Source organism: Nicotiana tabacum, chromosome 4 (genome assembly GCF_000715075.1).
Source record: "Nicotiana tabacum cultivar K326 chromosome 4, ASM71507v2, whole genome shotgun sequence".
Lineage (NCBI taxonomy): Eukaryota > Viridiplantae > Streptophyta > Magnoliopsida > Solanales > Solanaceae > Nicotiana > Nicotiana tabacum.
This window is the reverse complement of record NC_134083.1, coordinates 20,490,394-20,510,062: the sequence shown is the minus strand read 5'-3', so window position 1 is coordinate 20,510,062 and position 19,669 is coordinate 20,490,394. Positions and strand designations below refer to the sequence as shown.

The 19,669-nt window shown below is 39.0% G+C and overlaps 1 long non-coding RNA gene across 1 annotated transcript; it reads left to right on the top strand.

Moving 5' to 3' along the window:
* Window positions 1-14,863: 14,863 nt before the first annotated feature.
* LOC107804943 (uncharacterized) lies at window positions 14,864-15,986 on the top strand. Its single transcript, XR_001652333.2, has 2 exons — window positions 14,864-14,972; window positions 15,788-15,986. It is a non-coding gene; the product is annotated as an uncharacterized LOC107804943 (long non-coding RNA).
* Window positions 15,987-19,669: the final 3,683 nt, after the last annotated feature.

Below are 19,669 nucleotides of genomic sequence, written 5' to 3'. Positions count from 1 at the left end.
CAAATTAATTATTTGCCTACTAACTTGAAAAATCATAAATTATTTTTAATCATAAATTAATTATTATAATAATTATTTCTCTCTTATTCTTTGTCAAATATTAATTCTTGAATTCCTGCATTAATTGTTACATGCTATTTGAATTATGTGTTTTAATTGTTATTTGACATTTAGCATATTAAATATTAAATTGCCTATTTTCTCCCTGATCTTTATAATAATTTACTATTTGTCATTGTTTGTTTCATAATTAAATCATAATTGTTGTATGCTTGTTGTCTTATAATTTTATATTAATTATTGCATTTATTGGGAAAATTTCTTCTATAAGAATTGATTGAAATGGATATATTGGAGGATCAGGTTGCACGCTGCAACTGACTTATTAAAAGTTAATATTGGAGGATCGGGTTGCACGCCGCAATAGACTTATTGAAAAGTCAATATGGAGGGATTGGATTGCACGTCGCAATAGACTTATTGAAAAGTCAATATTGGGGGATCGGATTGCACGCCGCTATAGACTTATTGAAAAGTCAATATTGGGGGATCGGATTGCACGCCGCAACAGACTTATTTAAAAGTCTATATATATACTTGATTGAAATAAATATGTGACAGACTTGATTAAAAGGAAAATATTGGTAGAGCGGGTTGCACGCTGCAACAGAATTGGTTGAAATAATAATGGATTATGACTGCTGGGTTGGCTTCAATTATTATAAATGAGTTACCTGATTTATTTGTGGTTGTTATTAATATTGCGTACAAGTTAATGTAAGTGAACCGCCTTAGCCTCGTCACTACTTCGTAGAGGTTAGGCTCAGCACTTACCAGTACATTGGGTCGGTTGTTCTAATACTACACTCTGCACTTCTTGTGCAGATTTCAGAGTTGGTCCCAGCGGTGCGCCGTAGACTTGCTCGGATTTCAGCTATTCGAAGGAGACTTGAGGTATAACTGCATGGCGTCCGCAGTTCTGAAGTCCCCGTCTATTTTACTTTAGCTGTGTGTGTATTTCCAGACAAATTTATTTTATTCAGACCTTTATTTGTATTATTCTAGAATGCTCGTGAATTGTGACACCAATTCTAGGATGGTATTTAGACACCGTTATTTTTATGGATTATTTCACTATGTTTCAAACTTTGCTTCTGCCTTTGTTTTCTTGATTATTAATAATATAAAAATTATTTTAAAAATAGATAACATTATTCTAATATTGGCTAGCCTAGCAAGTGAAATATTAGGCGCCATCACAGTCCGAAGGTGAGAATTTCGGGTCGTGACAGTTGGTATCAGAGCACTAGGTTACATAGGTCTCACGAGTCACGAGCAAGCTTAATAGAGTCTGAAGGATCGGTACGGAGACGTCTGTACTTATCTCTCAGAGGCTATGAAGTTTAGAAACAATACCACTTCTTTCTTATTCTGTCGTGCGATTTTATTCTATCATCGATGATTGAACCATTTTACTCTTATTCTCTCGCAGATGGTGAGAACACGTAATACCTCTACCGATGGACAGGGACCAGAACCTCCGGTGGCAACTATGGCCAGGGGTAAAGGTTGAGGAAGAGGGCGTGCTAGAGGCCGAGGTAGAGGCTGAGGTATAGCTCAGTCCAGAGCTCGAGCAGCTGCACCTATTGAAGAACCTCAGGTAGACCTTCAGGTGGAGGCTCCAGTTCAGAATGTACCAGTTGGACCAGTTCAGGTCCCGGAAGGATTCATAGCCACTTCAGTACTTCAGGACGCTCTAGTCCGTTTGGTAAGTCTTATAGAGGGCGTGGCCCAGAATGGTACATTTCCAATGGCACCAGCCATCTCACAGGCTGGGGAGGAGCACAAACTCCCACTACTCCCGCTCTGGAGCAGATGGCTCCCCAGAATTAGGCTCCAGCAGCCCCGCCAGTTGGGGTAGTTCAGCCAGTTATTGCGGCACAGATCGGTGATAGGCCCGCCATGTCTTTTGAGGCCTTATTGAGACTGGATAAGTTTACCAAGCTCTTTCCAGTTCACTTTAGTGGTACTCCTTCTGAGGACCCACATGATTATCTTGAACGCTGCCATGAGGTGCTGCGGAACATGGGTATAGTTGAGACCAATGGGGTTGATTTTGCTGTATTTCAGATGACGGGTTCCGCCAAGAGGTGGTGGAGAGATTATACATTGACCTAACCAGTCGGATTGGGAGCAGTTCTCTCAGCTATTTCTGGAAAAGTTTCTCCCTATCACACTGAGAGAGGAATTCCGCAAGCAATTTGAGCGTCTACAGTAGGGCAGTATGACTGTTACTCAGTATGAGTCCCGTTTTGTGGATTTGGCCCGTCATGCTCTCCTTTTACTACCTACGAAGGGAGAGAGAGTGAGGAGGTTTATGGAGGGACTCACTCACCCTATCAGACTTCAGATGGCCAAGAAGATCGGAACCGAGATTTCCTTTCAGGCGGCTGCTAAAGTCGCAAGGAGGATCGAGATGGTTCTTGCACAGGAGAGAGGACAGAGGTCCGATAAGAGGCCTCGTCAGTTCGGTGGTTTCAGTGGTGCCTCGTCTGGAGGCAGAGGTAATTTTGGTATGGGTCATCCTCCCAGTCCGTTTCATTCATCACTTCATGTATCTCCCAGTGCTTCAGGGAGTCACGGTCCTATTATGCCTTAATCTGGGCAGCCAGTATTCAGTGCACGTTCAGCTCCTATCAGTGCACCACCACTCCAGAGTTACTATAGAGGTTATCGGGCCCATCTGGGTCAGCTTCAGTTTCAGCAGCCATGGCATCAGGATGGGTGCTATGAGTGTGGGAACATTGGTCACATCAGGAGGTATTGCCCTAGATTGGCGAGTAACAGATCTCGGCAAGATTCTCATGCCATCATACCGGCACCAGTTGCTTCACCGCCTGCTCAGCCAGCTAAAGGTAGGGGTCAAGCAGCTAGAGGTGAAGGTCAGGATATTAGAGGTGGAGGTCAGGCTATTAGAGGTGGAGGTCAGACCGTTAGAGGTGGAGGCCAGTCAGTTAGAGGCCGTCCTAGGGACGCAGTTCAGAGTGGTGGGGCCCAACCCTAATTTTATGCTTTTCCAGCTAGGCATGAGGCCGAGTCATTTGATGTTGTGATCACAGGTATTATTCCAGTTTGCCATAGAGATGCTTTAGTTCTATTTGATCCAAGATCTACTTATTCCTATGTGTCCTAATATTTTGCTTCATATTTGGTTGTGCCTTGTGATTGTCTGAGTGCTTCTGTGTGTGTATCTACACCGGTAGGAGATTCTGTTGTAGTAGATCATGTCTATCATTCGTGTGTGGTTACTATTGATAATCTTGAGACTAACGTAGATCTTTTACTTCTTGATATGGTAGATTTTGATATCATCTTGGGTATGGATTGGCTGTATCCTTATCATGCTATATTGGATTGTCATGCCAAGATAATGACCCTAGCTATGCCAGGGTTACCTCGGTTAGAGTGGAAAGGAACTCTGGGCCATTCTGCCAGCAGGGTTATTTCTTATATGAAAGCTCGGCGTATGGTAGAGAAAGGATGTCTAGCCTATTTGGCTTATATTCGTGATCCCAGTGCGGATGTCCCTTCTATGGACTCAGTACCAGTTGTTCGTGAATTTTCAGAAGTATTTCATGCAGATCTTCCAGGGATGCCACCCGACAGAGATATTGACTTCTGTATTGATTTGGCTCCGGGCACTCAGCCCATTTCTATTCCACCATACCGTATGGCCCCGCCAGAGTTGAAAGAAGTTAAAGAGCAGTTACAAGACTTGCTTGACGAGGGATTCATTAGGCCCAGTTTCTCGCCTTGGGGTGCACCAGTATTATTTGTAAAGAAGAAAAATGGATATATGCAGATGTGTATAGACTATCGGCAGTTGAACAAGGCCACTATCAAAAACAAATATCTGCTGCTAAGAATTGATGACTTATTTGATCATCTTTAGGGTTCCAAGGTACTTTCGAAGATCGATTTGAGGTCTGGTTACCATCAGTTGAAGATTAGGGCCTTTGATGTCCCTAAAACAGCTTTTGAACTTGGTATAGGCATTACGAATTCAAAGTGATGTCATTTGGGTTGACAAATGCCCGAGCAATATTTATAGATTTGATGAATCGGGTGTTCAAGCCTTATTTGGACTCTTTTGTGGTTGTATTCATTGATGATATCTTAATTTACTCCAGCAGTCGAGAGGAGCATGAGCAGCATCTTCAAAGTGTGCTTCACACCTTGAAGAATAATCAGTTATATGCCAAGTTTTCAAAATGTGAGTTTTGGTTAGACTCAGTTGCCTTGTTGGGGCATGTTGTATCGGCATAAGGCATAAAGGTGGATCCTAAGAAGATTGAGGTTGTTCAGAATTGTCCTAGACCTACTTCAGTTACAGAGATCCGGAGTTTTCTGGGTTTAGCAGGTTATTATCGTCGGTTCGTGGAAGGATTTTCATCTATAGCAAGCCCATTGACCAGATTGACCTAGAAAGGTGTCCCATTCAGATGGTCAGACGAGTGTGAGATGAGCTTTCAGAAGCTCAAGATCGCTTTGACTACGATGCCAGTGTCGGTATTACCCACAGGTTCAGGATCGTATACAGTATATTATGACGCATCTCACATTGGGCTTGGTGAAGTATTAATGCAAGATGGCAAGGTAATTGTATATGCATCGCGGAAGTTGAAGGTTCACGAGAAGAATTATCATGTTCATGACTTAGAATTGGCATCCATTAATCATGCACTGAAGATTTGGAGGCATTACCTCTACGGTGTCTCGTATGAGGTATTTACTGATCATCGTAGCTCCAGTATCTGTTCAAACAAAAGGATCTTAATTTGAGGCAGAGAAGATGGATGGAGTTGTTAAAAGACTATGATATCACCATTTTGTATCACCCCGGAAAGGCCAATGTGGTGGCCGATGCCTTGAGTAGAAAGGTTGTGAGTATGGGCAGTCTTGCGTATATTCCGGTTGGTGAGAGGCCATTAGCTGTAGATTTTCAGACTTTGGCTAATCAGTTCATGAGGTTAGATGTTTTTGAACCCAGTCGGGTTCTAGCTTGCACAGTCGCTCGGTCTTCTTTATATGAGCGCATCAGAGAAAGGCAGTATGAAGATCCTCACTTACTTGTCCTTAAGGACACAGTGCGGCACGGTGATGCCAAATAGGTTACTGTAGGGGAAGATGGAGTTCTGCAAATCCAGGGCCGTATTTGTGTGCCTAATGTGGATGGGCTTCGTGAATTAATTCTTGCAGAGGCACACAGTTCCAGGTATTCTATTCATCCAGGTACCGCTAAAATGTATCAAGATTTGCGGCAACTTTATTGGTGGAGGAGAATGAAAAAGGATATAATTGCATATGTAGCTCGGTGTCTGAATTGTCAGCAAGTTAAGTACGAGTATCAGAGACCTGGTGGGTTGCTTCAGAAGTTAGAAATTCCTGAGTGGAAGTGGGAGCGTATCACTATGGATTTTGTTGTTCGTCTCCCACAGACTCAGAGAAAATTTGACTCAATTTGGGTCATTGTGGACAGGTTGACCAAGTCAGAACATTTTATTCGAGTGGCAGTTACCTATTCTTTAGAGAGGTTAGCTGAAATTTACATTCGTGAGATTGTTCGCCTTCACAGTGTGCCCGTGTCTATTATTTCAGATCGAGGTACGCAATTTACCTCACATTTTCGGAGGGCTGTACAGCGCGAGGTAGGCACGTGGGTGGAGTTGAGTATAATATTCCATCCACAGACAGATGGACAGTCAGAGCGCACTATTCAGATATTGGAAGATATGCTCCACACTTGTGTTATAGACTTTGGAGGTTCTTGGGATCATTTCTTGCCACTTGCGGAGTTTGCTTATAATAATAGCTACCAGTCGAGCATTCAGATGGCTCCATATGAGGCATTATACGGAAGGCGATGCCGATCGCCAGTTGGTTGGTTTGAACCGGGAGAGGCTCGGTTGTTGGGTACCGATTTGGTACAGGATGCCTTGGATAAGGTCAAGATTATTCAGGATCGACTTCGCACAGCTCAGTCTAGACAAAAGAGTTATGCCGACCGTAAAGTTTGTGATATTGCATTCATGGTTGGAGAAAGAATATTGCTCTGGGTTTCACCTATGAAAGGTGTAATGAGGTTCGGAAAGAAGGTCAAGTTGAGCCCTAGGTATATCGGACCCTTTGAAATTCTTGAAAGGGTGGGTGAAGTAGCCTACAGGCTTGCATTACCACCTAGTTTATCAGCGGTTCATCCGGTGTTCCATGTGTCTATGCTCCGGAAATATCATGGTGATCCGTCCCATGTGTTAGATTTCAGCTCAGTCCAATTGGACAAAGATTTGACTTACGAGGAGGAGCCGGTGGCTATTCTAGCCCGGCAGGTCCGACAGTTGAGGTCTAAGAGTTATCCTTCAGTTCGGGTGCAATGGAGAGGTCAGCCGGTAGAGGCATCTACCTGGGAGTCCGAGTCGGACATGTAGAGTAAATATCCACACTTATTCACCGGCTCAGGTATTTTTTTCTAACTCCGTTCGAGGACGAACGTTTGTTTTAGAGGTGGAGAATGTGATGACCCAAAATATCATCTTTAAATTTAATAAGTAATTCTGTGTTCTAAGACCTCTAAAAGCACCATTTATCATTCCTCGACTTGCGTGCGCAGTCAGTACAATTTTCTGGAAGGTTTTTATGTGAAAAATGGATTAAAATGTGTAATAGAGCCTTAAAACTCAATTGAGTTGACTTTGGTCAATATTTTGAGCAAACGGAACCGGATCAGTGTTTTGAAAGTTTCGGTAGCTCCGTATCGTGACTTGGGACTTGGGCGTATGCCCGGAATTTAATTTAGAGGTCCCTAGCTCAAGTTATGACCATTTAACGGAAATTAGTAATTTAAAGGCTAAAGATTTCCAAGTTTGACCACGGGGTGACTTTTTGATATCCGAGCCGGAATCCGATTCTGGAAATTTGAACAGCTCCGTTATGTCATTTATGACTTGTATGCCAAATTTGAAGTCATTCCGGATTCATTTAATATGTTTTGGCACGAGATTTGCAAATTAAAAGTTTAAAACTCAAAGTTCGAATCGGGGTGTGAATTATAATTTCAGTGTTGATTGACGTGATTTTAGACCCCGAGTAAGTCCGTATTATGTTACGGGACTTGTTGGTATATTCAAACAGGGTCCCGAATACCCCGAGTGTGATTCGAATCGAAATCGGAACAAGAATTGAACTTAAGCAAAATCTGAAATTTTGGGTTCTGGTGTAATTGCACCTGCGGATTTTTGACCGCAGGTGCGAGCTCGCAGAAGCGAGCCTTCCATCGCAGATGCAGGCTTGGCCTGGCCTGTGGTCTTCGTAAGTGCGGCCTTTTTGCGCAGAAGCGGATGTCGCAGGTGGGACAGGAGTGTCCGCATATGCGGAACTTCACCTGGCAGCCTGACATCGCAAATGCGAGCTTTGTCTCGCAAATGCGAGTCCGCAAATATGGAACTTTTGTCCGCAGATGCGAAAATGACTGGGCAGAGCCCATAAATTCGGAAGTCGCCATTTTACTCATTTTTGAGTTTCAAGTCTCGGATTTGGACGATTTCAAGGGGAATTTTCACGACTTTGAATTGGGTAAGTGTTCTTTAACCAAAAGTGATTATATTTCACAAATCCATGTCTATATTCATCATTTATTTCGGATTTAGATGAAAGAAATTGGAATTTTTGTAAAACTTTCCAAAAATGAAAAATTAAGATTTGAAGGTCCATTTGATATCGGAATTGGACAAATTTTGTATGGTTGAACTCATATCGGAACGGGTGTTCAGATTTCGCGGGTTTTACCGGGATTTGAGATGTGGGTCCCACTGTCGAATATTTTAATGAATTTCAGATTTTTATCCGAAAAATATGTAAATTCATATGGAATTAATTCCTATGATTAGTATTGAATATATTGAATTGTTTGTGAATAGATTTGAAGCTTTCAGAGGCAAATTTAAAAGGAAAAGTGGTGGTTGAATATTGATTGGAATTTGCAAAGAGAGGTAAGTGTCGGGGTTAACCTTGACTTGAGGGAATAGAACCCTTAGATTATTTGTTATGTGAAATGCATGTGAACGACGTATAGGCGAGGTGACGGGTGTCTATACGTCATCAAATTAATTGTTTGCCTGCTTACTTGAAAAATCATAAATTATTTTTAATCATAAATTAATTATTATAATTATTGTTTCTCTCTTATTCTTTGTCAAATATTAATTCTTGAATTCTTGCATTACTTGTTACATGTTATTTGAATTATGTGTTTTAATTGTTATTTGACATTTAGCATATTAATTATTAAACTGCCTATTTTCTCCCTGATCTTTATAATAATTTGCTATTTGTCATTGTTTGTTTCATAATTAAATCATAATTGTTGTATACTTGTTGTCTTATAATTTTAAATTAATTGTTGCATCTATTGGGGAAATTTCTTCTATAAGAATTGATTGAAATGGATATATTGGAGGATCGGGTTGTACGCCGCAACAGACTTATTAAAAGTTAATATTGGAGGATCGGGTTGCACGCCGCAATAGACTTATTAAAAAGTTAATATTAGAGGATCGGGTTGCACGCCGTAATAGACTTATTGAAAAGTCAACATGGGGGGATCGAATTACACGACGCAATAGACTTATTGAAAAGTCAATATTGGGTGATTGAAATAAATATATGACAGACTTGATTAAAAGAAAAATATTGGGAGAGCGGGTTGCACGATGCAACAGAATTGAATGTGAATATATTGTGAGAGCGGGTTGCACGCTGCAACAGAATTGGTTGAAATAATAATGGATTATGACTGCTGGGTTGGCTTCAATTATTATAAATGAGTTACCTGATTTATTTCTATTATTTGTGGTTGTTATTAATATTGCGTACAGGTTAATGTAAGTGAACCGCCTTAGCCTCGTCACTACTTCATCGAGGTTAGGATCAGCACTTACCAGTACATGAGGTCAGTTGTACTGATACTACACTTTGCACTTCTTGTGCAGATTTCGGAGTTGGTCCCAGCGGCGCGCCATATACTTGTTCGGATTTCAGCTATTCGAAGGAGGCTTTAGGTATAACTGCATGGCATCCGTAGTTCTGAAGTCCCCGTCTATTTTACTTTAGCTGTGTGTGTATTTCTAGACTACTTTATTTTATTCAGACCTTTATTTGTATTATTCTAGAATGCTCGTGAATTGTGACACCAATTCTGGGATGGTATTTAGACACCGTTGTTTTTATGGATTACTTCACTATGTTTCAAACTTTGCTTCCGCCTTTGTTTCCTTGATTATTGATAATATAAAAATTATTTTAAAAATAGATAATATTATTCTAACGTTGGCTTGCCTAGCAAGTGAAATGTTAGGCACCATCACGGTCCGAAGGTGGAAATTTCGGGTCGTGACATCAAGGCTCGTACTCATAGCCTCGTCGTTCGATTCCTTTGTTGCGTATCAAAATCTGATGCTTGGTTCTCCAACCTCGACCGATATTAAAGCTTCAGTACCATAAACCAAAGAAAACTGAGGTGGCCCCAGTACTGGACTTCGAGGTTGTTCGGTATGCCCATAGGACCTCGGGTAGCATTTCCTTCCATTTTCTGTTGGCGTCGGTTAACCTCTTTTTAAGGCTTTGGAGTATGATTTTGTTGGTAGATTCAGCTTGTCCATTCCCACTAGGGTGATAAGGTGTCGATAGGATTCTTTTGAACTTATGGTCTTCAAAGAATTTGGTCACTTTGCTTTTGACAAATTATTTTCCATTGTTGCATACAATCTCGGCTGGTATCCCAAATCGGCATATGATTTGGTCCCAAATGAAATCGATAACTTCCTTCTCCCTGACATTTTCATATGCCTGGGCTTCTACCCATTTAGGAAAGTAGTCAGTCATAAATAATATAAATCGGGCCTTACCAGGTGCCCATGGAAGGGGGTCGACGATATCCATCCCCCACTTCATGAATGGCCATGGAGACAAAACTGAATGCAGCAGCTCCCCAGGTTGATGAATCATTGGAGCGTATCTTTGACATCCATCACATTTTCGGACGAATTCCTTTGCGTCTTTTTCTATGTCGATCCAGTAATATCCACCCATGATTATTTTGTGAACCAATGATTCGGCGTCCGAATGATTTCCATAGGTACCTTTGTGGATTCCCTCAGAATGTACTCAATATCCCCCGGCCCTAGACATATTGTAAGTGGGCCATCGAATGATCTTCTGAACAAGGTTCCATCTTCGGACAGGCTAAATTGGACTGCCTTTGTACGCAGGGCCCTCGATTCTTTCGGGTCTGAAGGCAGCTTTTCGTTCCTGAGATATTCCACGTACTTATTCCTCCAGTCCCAAGTTAAGCTCGTTGAGTTGATCTCGGCATGGCCTTCTTTCACCACAGATCTCATAAGCTGCACGACTTCACCCGAGTTGAACTCGTTGTCTTCGATTGGCGATCCTAGGTTAGCGAGGGTATCGGCCTCGCTGTTTTGATCCCGAGGTACATGTTGTAAAGTCCATTCCTTGAATCGATGTAACGTCACCTGTAACTTGTCTAAGTATCTCTGCATTCATTCTTATCTAACCTCGAACGTTCCATTAACTTGGTTTATCACAAGAAAGGAGTCACACTTAGCATCGATCACCTCCGGCCCCCAAGATTTTGGCTAGTTCGAGACCTTCAATCATGGCCTCATATTCGGCCTCATTGTTAGTCAATTTCATAGTCTTAATAGATTGTCTAATTATATTACTTGTTGATGCCTTTAGTACAATACCAAGTCTGGATCCTTTTGCGTTCGAAGCACTGTCTGTAAAGAGGGTCCAGATTCCCTAAGAAGTTCCTGAGTTAACCAATAACTCTCTTTCGACCTAGGGTATCAGGGTCGACGTGAAATCGGACACAAAGTCTGCCAAAATTTGGGACTTAATGGTGGTTCGAGGTCGGTACTCAATATCGTACCCACTCACTTCCACTGCCCACTTGGCTAATCGACCCGAGAGTTCGGGCTTATGCATAATGTTCCTTAACGGATAAGTAGCTACGACACATATGGGGTGACATTGGAAATATGGTTTTAGCTTCCTAGAGGCACTTAGCAAAGCGAGCGCCAGTCTCTCTAGGTGAGGGTACTTAGTTTAGGCCTCACCTAAGGTCTTGCTAACATAATAAATTGGAAATTGCATACCTTGCTCTTCCCGAACCAAGACTCTACTTACCGCTACCTCCGAGACCGCTAGGTACAAGTACAGTTGTTCGTATGCCTTTGGTGTGTGAAGCAGTGGTAGGCTCGATAAGTATCTCTTGAGCTCGTTTGACATTCCGGAGTCCATGAGAAGCTATTCCTCTTTTTTAACAGTGCAAAGAGTCGGTGGATCTTATCGGACGACCTCGAGATAAATCGACCCAGGGCGACTATACGCCCTGTTAGGCTTTGCACAGCCTTTACGTTGTCCACGACCGTGATGTCTTCAATGGCTTTGATCTTGTCGGAGTTAATCTCGATCCCTCTGTCAGATACCATGAACCCGAGGAATTTTCCTAATCCAACTTCGAATGCATACTTTTCTGGGTTCAACTTCATATTGTACTTTTTTAGTATGCTGAAGGTTTCCTGCAAATGTTTTAAATAGTTCTCTGCTCGTAGGGATTTAACCAACATATCATCAATGTAAACTTCTATCATTTTTCCTATTTTTTCCTAGAACATTCGATTTACTAGACGTTGATAGGTGGCACATGCATTTTTTTAATCCGAATGGCATTACGTTATAGCAGTACGTGACGTATTTAGTGATGAAGGAAGTTTTTTCCTGGTCATACGGGTTCATCCGTATTTGATTATACCCGGAATAGGCGTCGAGAAAACTGAGGATCTCGTGGCCGGTCGTGGAATCGATCATGCAATCAATGTTGGGCAAAGGGAAAGAGTCATTGGGACATGCTTTGTTCAAATCCTTATAATCTACGCACATTCTTAATTTGTCTCCTTTTTAGGGACTATCACTATGCTTGCTAACCATTCCGGGTATTTAACCTCCCGAATGGACCCTATTTTAAGGAGTTTAGATACCTTATCCTTGATGAAGGCATATTTCACTTCAGACTGGGGTCTCCTCTTCTGCTTGACCGGATTGATTTTCGGGTTCAGGCTTAGCTTATGAGTAGTTATCTCCGGTGGAATCCATGTCATATCAAGATGGGACCAAGCAAAACAATCTATGTTAACTATAAGAAATTAAAAAAAAAATTCTCTTGAGCTCGGGAGTTAGTTCTGTGCCCAGGTATACCTTTCGATCGGGCAAATGCTCGATCAATATAACCTGTTCCAGCTCTTCGACCGTCGATTTGGTTGTGTCGGAGTCATCAGGGATTATAAAAGATCGGGGAACCCGTAATCATCGTCTTCACAAGTCTTTTGCTTATCTGATTGGATCGTGACCGATATCGGTAATTGCTATTTGGCCTCTAGGTCGGTGCTCGAATTCGGCTCTTTCGGTGTTGTGAGTGTTGATGTCGGAACCACTTCTTGGATGGCAAACATCTCTTTTGCGGCCGGTTGTTCCCCTTAGATTGTCTTGATCCCCCCGGAACATGGAATTTTAGCACTTGGTGAAGAGTCGAAGGTACTGCCTTCATGTAGTGGATCCACGGCCTTCCGAGAAGGGCGTTGTACCTCATGTCCCCTTCGATTACATAAAACTTGGCCTATCGTATGATTCCGACGGTATTGACCGGCACTACAATATTATGCATCTATAGCTACGAATTCTCAGCAACAAATACGAAAGTCGTGGCTAATACCTAACAACAACCACAAAAATTAAAATTTCATAGATATTTACAATTTCGTAAAATTTATTAGCTACAAAATTAAATTGGCAAAACTAATTCTCTATTTTTGCTATAGTTACTAACTATCGTGGCAATAATTATCCAAATAGCTACAAATTTATTGCTACAACAAAACTTCGTAACTAATCGTATATTTTTTGCCACGCATTTGAAGTTAATATAGCAATAGCAATCTTATAGCCACAAAGAATTAGTTGAAATAAAATGTTATAGCTAAATAGATCTTTTTGCTTCAAGCTATAAAACTTTGTGGCAATAAGTGGTTTAATAGCTACAAACTTATTCATACATTTGTAGCTAATAGAAAGTTTTTGCTACGCGTTTGAAGCTATTGTAGCAATACTAACTTTTTAGCCACAAAAATTACTTGAAATAAAATGTTGTAACTAAATGAATATTTTTGCTTCTATAAAAAATTGTAGTAATGGCTGGCTCAATAGCTACAAATTTATTTTCATAATAAAATTCATAGCTAAATATAAGCTCTCATCACACATTTGAAGTTATTTTGGTAATATTTAGCCATAATAAAAAATTTAAAACAAATGTTGAATTGAAAGAATTTTTTTTATTCAAGTTATAAGAAATCGTGGCAATAGTTGGATTAATAGTTACAAGGGTTTATTATGATAAATTGGTATAACCACAAATTGAGAGAGACAATAAACTTCCGTAACTAAATTATAAGTCTTTGTCATGCACATGAAATTACCATATCAATAGTATTATTTTGAATCACAATAAATTAGTCGTAACAAAAACTCATAGTTGAATAAATATTTTTTCTTTGATTACAGAAATCATTACAAGAGTTTTTCCAAAAGAGAGAAGTTTTATGGAAAATAAATTTTAAATATAAAAGTTAGATTACTCCTACAATATAGAAAATTAGTAATTGTATATAAGTTAAGTAACTTAATTCGCAAATAACAAATATTAAGGTACAAAGCACAATCTTCAATAATGCTCAAATTTATACCTATTTTAAAATAAGTACTCATATAGTAAAGACTTTGATAGTTTGTAGAGATATTTATATATGTGTGGTCCTTAATTATTTAAAATAAATATTTAGAGTAATTTTATATACTTTAACTTATTTTCAAGATAATTACTTGTATATTAAGAACTTTGTGGTAATTTTGGTGCATTTAATTTTGACAAATGACCAAAGGTCCCAAATTCACACAAAGAACATACTAACTCTATACAAAGAAAAAGAAAATCTAATTCTTGTGACATATGAAATTCTGTAACCACGAAATAATGATAGACATTTAACAAAATTTCGTTGCTAACAATATAGAAACTAATCATATTAGTTTTAAAAAAATATGTTTTACTAATTATGTAATTTTAAAAAAATAAGTTTTCTAATATCTAGTTACTCTAAGAGTTAAGAATCTAATATGGCTGATATTTAAGTCCATAACAAAAATAATTATATTATAAGTCCTATTAAATAAGTATTACCTATAACTATAAGTTCCCATTATAATTAAAATAAAATTTTAATTATGTCTAAATAATGTGTAAATAATTAATTATATAGAATAAATAACCATAAGCTCACTGTATAACTAGTAATGTATATTTAATCTAGACAATAAATATATTTATAATGATTTGGTCCTTTATCAAAGAAAAAAAAACATTACCATCTTTTCAGCTATGTCAGAGTCATTATCACATTCTGTGATTAGTAAATCACTAGGTATTTTATTGAATTAAATTTTTGTATCTAATATATCACAATTAAACAAGTATGATCTTGTATATAATTATAATGATTTCTAATTATATTCTATTTGAATAATAATAAAAATTTATTCATGAAAATATTTAATTTGTTCTACTATGTATAATGTAAATTAAATATATAATTAATTTTGTTTTTATACATTTATCTACATTTATAATATTTGTGCATAAAAAGTTAAAAAATTAAAAAAATAGGGATATAAAAGAAGAATGAGATCCCCAAAACCCAGCCCCTCACCTTTGTTTTATCTCTCCAGCCGCCACACCTTCTCCCATTTTCCCAACTCCTTCGTCAACCACTAGAGAAGCTAAGGTATGTTTCTATCTTCTTTAAATCTCACTTTTATGTCATTAATCACTAACATATATATCAACATTTCGTTGGTTACTTTATTTCTTCCTTTTTATTATTTTCAATGTGTACATCAGATTTTATTTTGGTAGAAGCATCTTTATTCTTCTTCTTAGTTAATTGGGAAAAGAAAAAGTTATGAGGAGAAAAGTTTTAATCTTTACGTTTATTATTAGATTGGTATATCAGTAATACTTTATCTCGTTATGGTTGAAGCTTCTGAAATATGATTCAGGAGATGCTTTAATCATTTTTTATGAAATTAATTTTGATCCTTTTCCTTAGTGGTTTCAGGTGATTACGGATTTTTTAACCGATATTACTCTTTTATCGACGCGAATGAATTCTATTGGTATTACCTACGCCTGTTGTTGCTCATGTTAATATATATGTCGGTATCTTTCCTATAGTTCTTCCATGAAATGATAATGTAGGACTACATGCTTGTTCTTTGATTGAGCTAAGGCTTTGTTAAAAGAAACTTCTAGGGCAAAAGATTGAATTGTATTATGAAATATTTGGAGTTTTACTATCCGTTTTAAGATTATTGGGAGTCTTATTATCTCATAAAATTGGTCATATAAGCATGTTAAGGAGATATTAGTAAAGCTAGTACTAATTAAACCATTTAGAGAGATATATGATCTTTTTATGAGAAGGTAATCTATAATGCTTTTCTATAAAATATATGACCATTCTGAACCTATTAATAAAGTGTATATATGATCAATTATTTTTTGTTTCCTAATGTTAATTTACTTTATCAAAACTGACAGGCAAATTGTGGAATCATCAAGCTAAGATTGTATTGATCAGACTAAGGTGCAGTTGGAGCAATAGAAGGAGAGAAAGGGGAAGATTGTGTGGCTTTTGGTCTCAAGCAAAATATTGCTAACATGATCCGATACATAGAGAATTATGTATTTTAAATGTTTTGAAATTTTGAATATACAATTATGTGCAAGTTGGAACCTATTTTGGAATCTAAAAGATTTGGATTCTTAGCTTCAAAATTCTTGTGCCTAACAATGCTTGTGGCAAAATTCTTCAATTTGTAGCAATAGAATTTTTGATGCGTAGCTAATTAATATAATTGCCACGTAACAAGAATATGGCTATACATTTTTTCTTTTTGTAGCAAATGGAAAAAATCTTTAGCTATAAATCTATATATTTCATAGCAAAAGAATGGATTCACAGCTATAAAAAAAATTTAACTCGTAGCTAAATATAAGTACTATTGCCACGAGACTCAACTATAAAAATAGCCACAAAAGTTGAATTTTCGTGGCAAATAAATTAAACTTTTTGCCACAGTAGAATATCTTGTGGCTACAATATAAAGATTGCTACATAGTTTATTTGTCGTGTCAAAAAAAAAAATTATTTGCTATAAGTATATATTTCGTGGCAACAAAGCTTACCAATATAACAACAAGACAATTTTTTTTGTAGCAATATGTATTAGTCCTTAGCCACACATCATTTAAAGTTTGTAGCTAACTTTTAGTTACGTTACTTCTTGCTAGCAATTCTATAAAAAAAAAAATTGTAGCTAAAGTGTATAGCCACGGAAATTTTTATATTTAGCTACGATGCATCTTGTAGTTATAGATGCATATTGTTGTAGTGCGGTAACATTATCTCTCCCTTGGTGGTTTCACATGCCATGTTGAACCCGTTTAGGACTCGCACTGCTGACACGATCCTGTCTTGTAGACCGAGCTGTTCTACGACCTTCGACCGAATAATATTGGCCGAGCTACCTAGATCAATTAACACACGTTTAATTCTAGTTTTATTTACGAGTACAGATATTACCAGTGCATAATTGTGAGGTTGTATGATCCCTTTCGCATCACCGTCGCTGAAGGATAAGACTCCTTCCGGTATGTAGTCTCGAGTTCGTTTCTCCATGGTGATGGAGATTCTGGTGCGTTTCAACATTGGCTTCTGTGGGATATCGAGTCCACCGATGATCAAATTAATTATGTGTTGAGGTTCGGTATCTTCTTATTCCGTTTGTCGGTTAGAATCCCTATTCCTGAAATGATTCTTGGCTAGGTCGCTCAAGAACTCTCGAAGGTGCCCGTTGTTGAATATTCGGGCTACTTCTTCTCTCAGTTGTCGACAGTCTTTCGTTCTATGACCGTGAGCTCCATGATATTTGCATAGTTGGTTGGGATCCCTTTGAGATGGATCAGATTGTAGAGGTCGAGGCCATTTGGTATCCTTGATTCGCCCGATAGCTGATACGATAGCAACTACATCGATATTAAAGTTGTACTCTGATAGCCTCGGCGCTTCTTTGGGCCCATTGGGCCTGTCAAAACTGTTTTTGGTCATTACCCCCGGTTGCTTCAACCTTGGTCATTTATTTTTTTGTTTATTATGGGGTTCTGCCCGGACAAACTGCTCATCCGATCTCCATTATATGGCCGATATCGATAGCTGTTTGATCCTAGTTCACGATCGATGTCTCTCTTGACACTATCGAGAGTTCTGGCGGGATAAATAGACTCTGAAGGTGCCCCGAGTTGATCATCTTCGACTCTGATTTTTGATTGATATCGATTGTGTACATCGGGCCATGTAACGGCACGGTATTCTATCAGATTTTGCTAGAATTGCTGCGAAGCCATCGAGCTTCGAATATTGAGTCCCTGAGTGAAAGCCTGAACAACTCAATCATCAGCGACCGGAGGTAGATCCATTCGTTCCATTTGAAAATGGGACACGAACTCCCTCAGCATCTCGTTATCCATCCGTTTAACTTTGAAAAGGTCTGATTTCCTGGTTTCGACCTTGATGGCACCAGCATATGCTTTTACGAAAGAGTAATGAATCAATAGAATTAGGAGGTAAGTTATGATACCATATCATGGCTCCCTTTGACAGGGTCTCCCCAAATTTTTTCAGTAAAACAGACTCGATCTCGTCGTCTTCCAAGTCGTTTCCTTTGATGGCACATGTATAAGAGGTCACGTGCTCGTTTGGATCGGTTGTTCCGTTATACTTAGGTATTTCGGGCATACAAAATTATTTGGGGATCGATTTTGGGGCCACGCTTGGTGGAAAAGGTTTTCGCACGAACTTCCTGGAATCCAGTCCCTTCAATATCGGGGGCGCTCCTGGGATTTGATCTACCCTGGAATTATAGGTTTCGACTTTTTTATCGTTCGCTTCGATCTTCTTTTCCCCTGATTCTACCCGCTTTGTCAACTCCTCAAGAATTTTTATAATTTCGGGGTTAGTCCCTGACTCTTGTTCATTCGATCTTACCACGACCGGTTAGTTCTGCGAGTGACTTCTTGGGGCGGATCGGGTCCAACTCTGCTCGGTGTCTGGTTTTGGCTCTGTAACTGAGCTATCACTACCTGTTGATCTTGCAACATTTTGAAGATCATGCATAGACTGATCCCGTCTTCTTCAATATTTTGTATGTTTCGATCTGCCGATCGGGGTCCACCACGGACGCTATTTTCAAGGTTGGTAGGCAAGTTCGCGTCGATGGCCACATGCGAATTTACATCAATTGGATCCGCGGTCCGAATTCCAACGACATCAATGGGTGGCCCTGCATAACCGGATGCCATGTTGTTATTCTCACCTTGATGACCGGACTCGTTGTCGATATGTAGATGTGCTAATCGAGAGTTTGTCATTTTTAGCCTGAAATCAAAGACACTTCAAAGGGCAAGTGTAAAGCAGTGTGTGTTATGAAGATTTGTATCAAATAACCACTATTATCCTTAGCCCCACGGTGAGCGCCAAACTGTTTACCCTCAAAATCGGATAACAATTGAATTTATACGCGGTTTTAAGGATACGTGATCTATTTGATACAAAGCAAGAAATCATATTTAATGTGGAAGTAAAGATAATTGTAAACCACGCAAGTTGAACAACCTAGGCCTTGTGAGTTCAATCTTCTTCGACCTTAGATATAATATTATTGAAGCCGGAATGGTATGAACAAAGCTAGAAACAATAGTCTGTTATTCTTTGAAGTATGTTACAATGGTTTGCTATGAATTACTTAGTCCCCTTATATATTAAGGGAGATCTTCCTTTTAAGACATTTTTTATAATAAAAAAAATATAAGTCCTTGATTTTGTAGACCGTTGGCCCCTTTTTTGACCTAATCCCGTGATTTTTGCCATAATTATCGGTTAATGATGAGAATCACGGATCCTTGTCGGATGAGTTGTCGAAACTTTTCTTCGAGGTCGTTAGAAGCAGGATCGGTCGTGCCTTCGGTAAACTCGAGGGCAAATCTGATGGTCTCGATGGCCTGTTTTGACGATACTTTTAGGTCCGACAATATCATAGTCCGATCTTAGCTGACCATGCCGAACTTCGAACCTCGATATCGAGCTCGGTTTCATCCGTAACTTTGATCTCTTACAGATGTGCCGAGCCTGGCCTACCGTTCCAGATGCTCGATCAAGCATCGAGCTCGGTTTTACCCGTATACAGATCTTAAAGGCATGATCACAGAAAGAAGATTTGCTAGAGCAGCTTATTTTTTAATATAGTTACTTTGGATCTAATCAACCTACTTTTAGTATCAACTCCTCTAAAGGTAAAATCATTCTTCTTCATGTACAGTGTGAGGAAATAAGGCATTTTAATTTTTGGATAGAGATGAGATAAA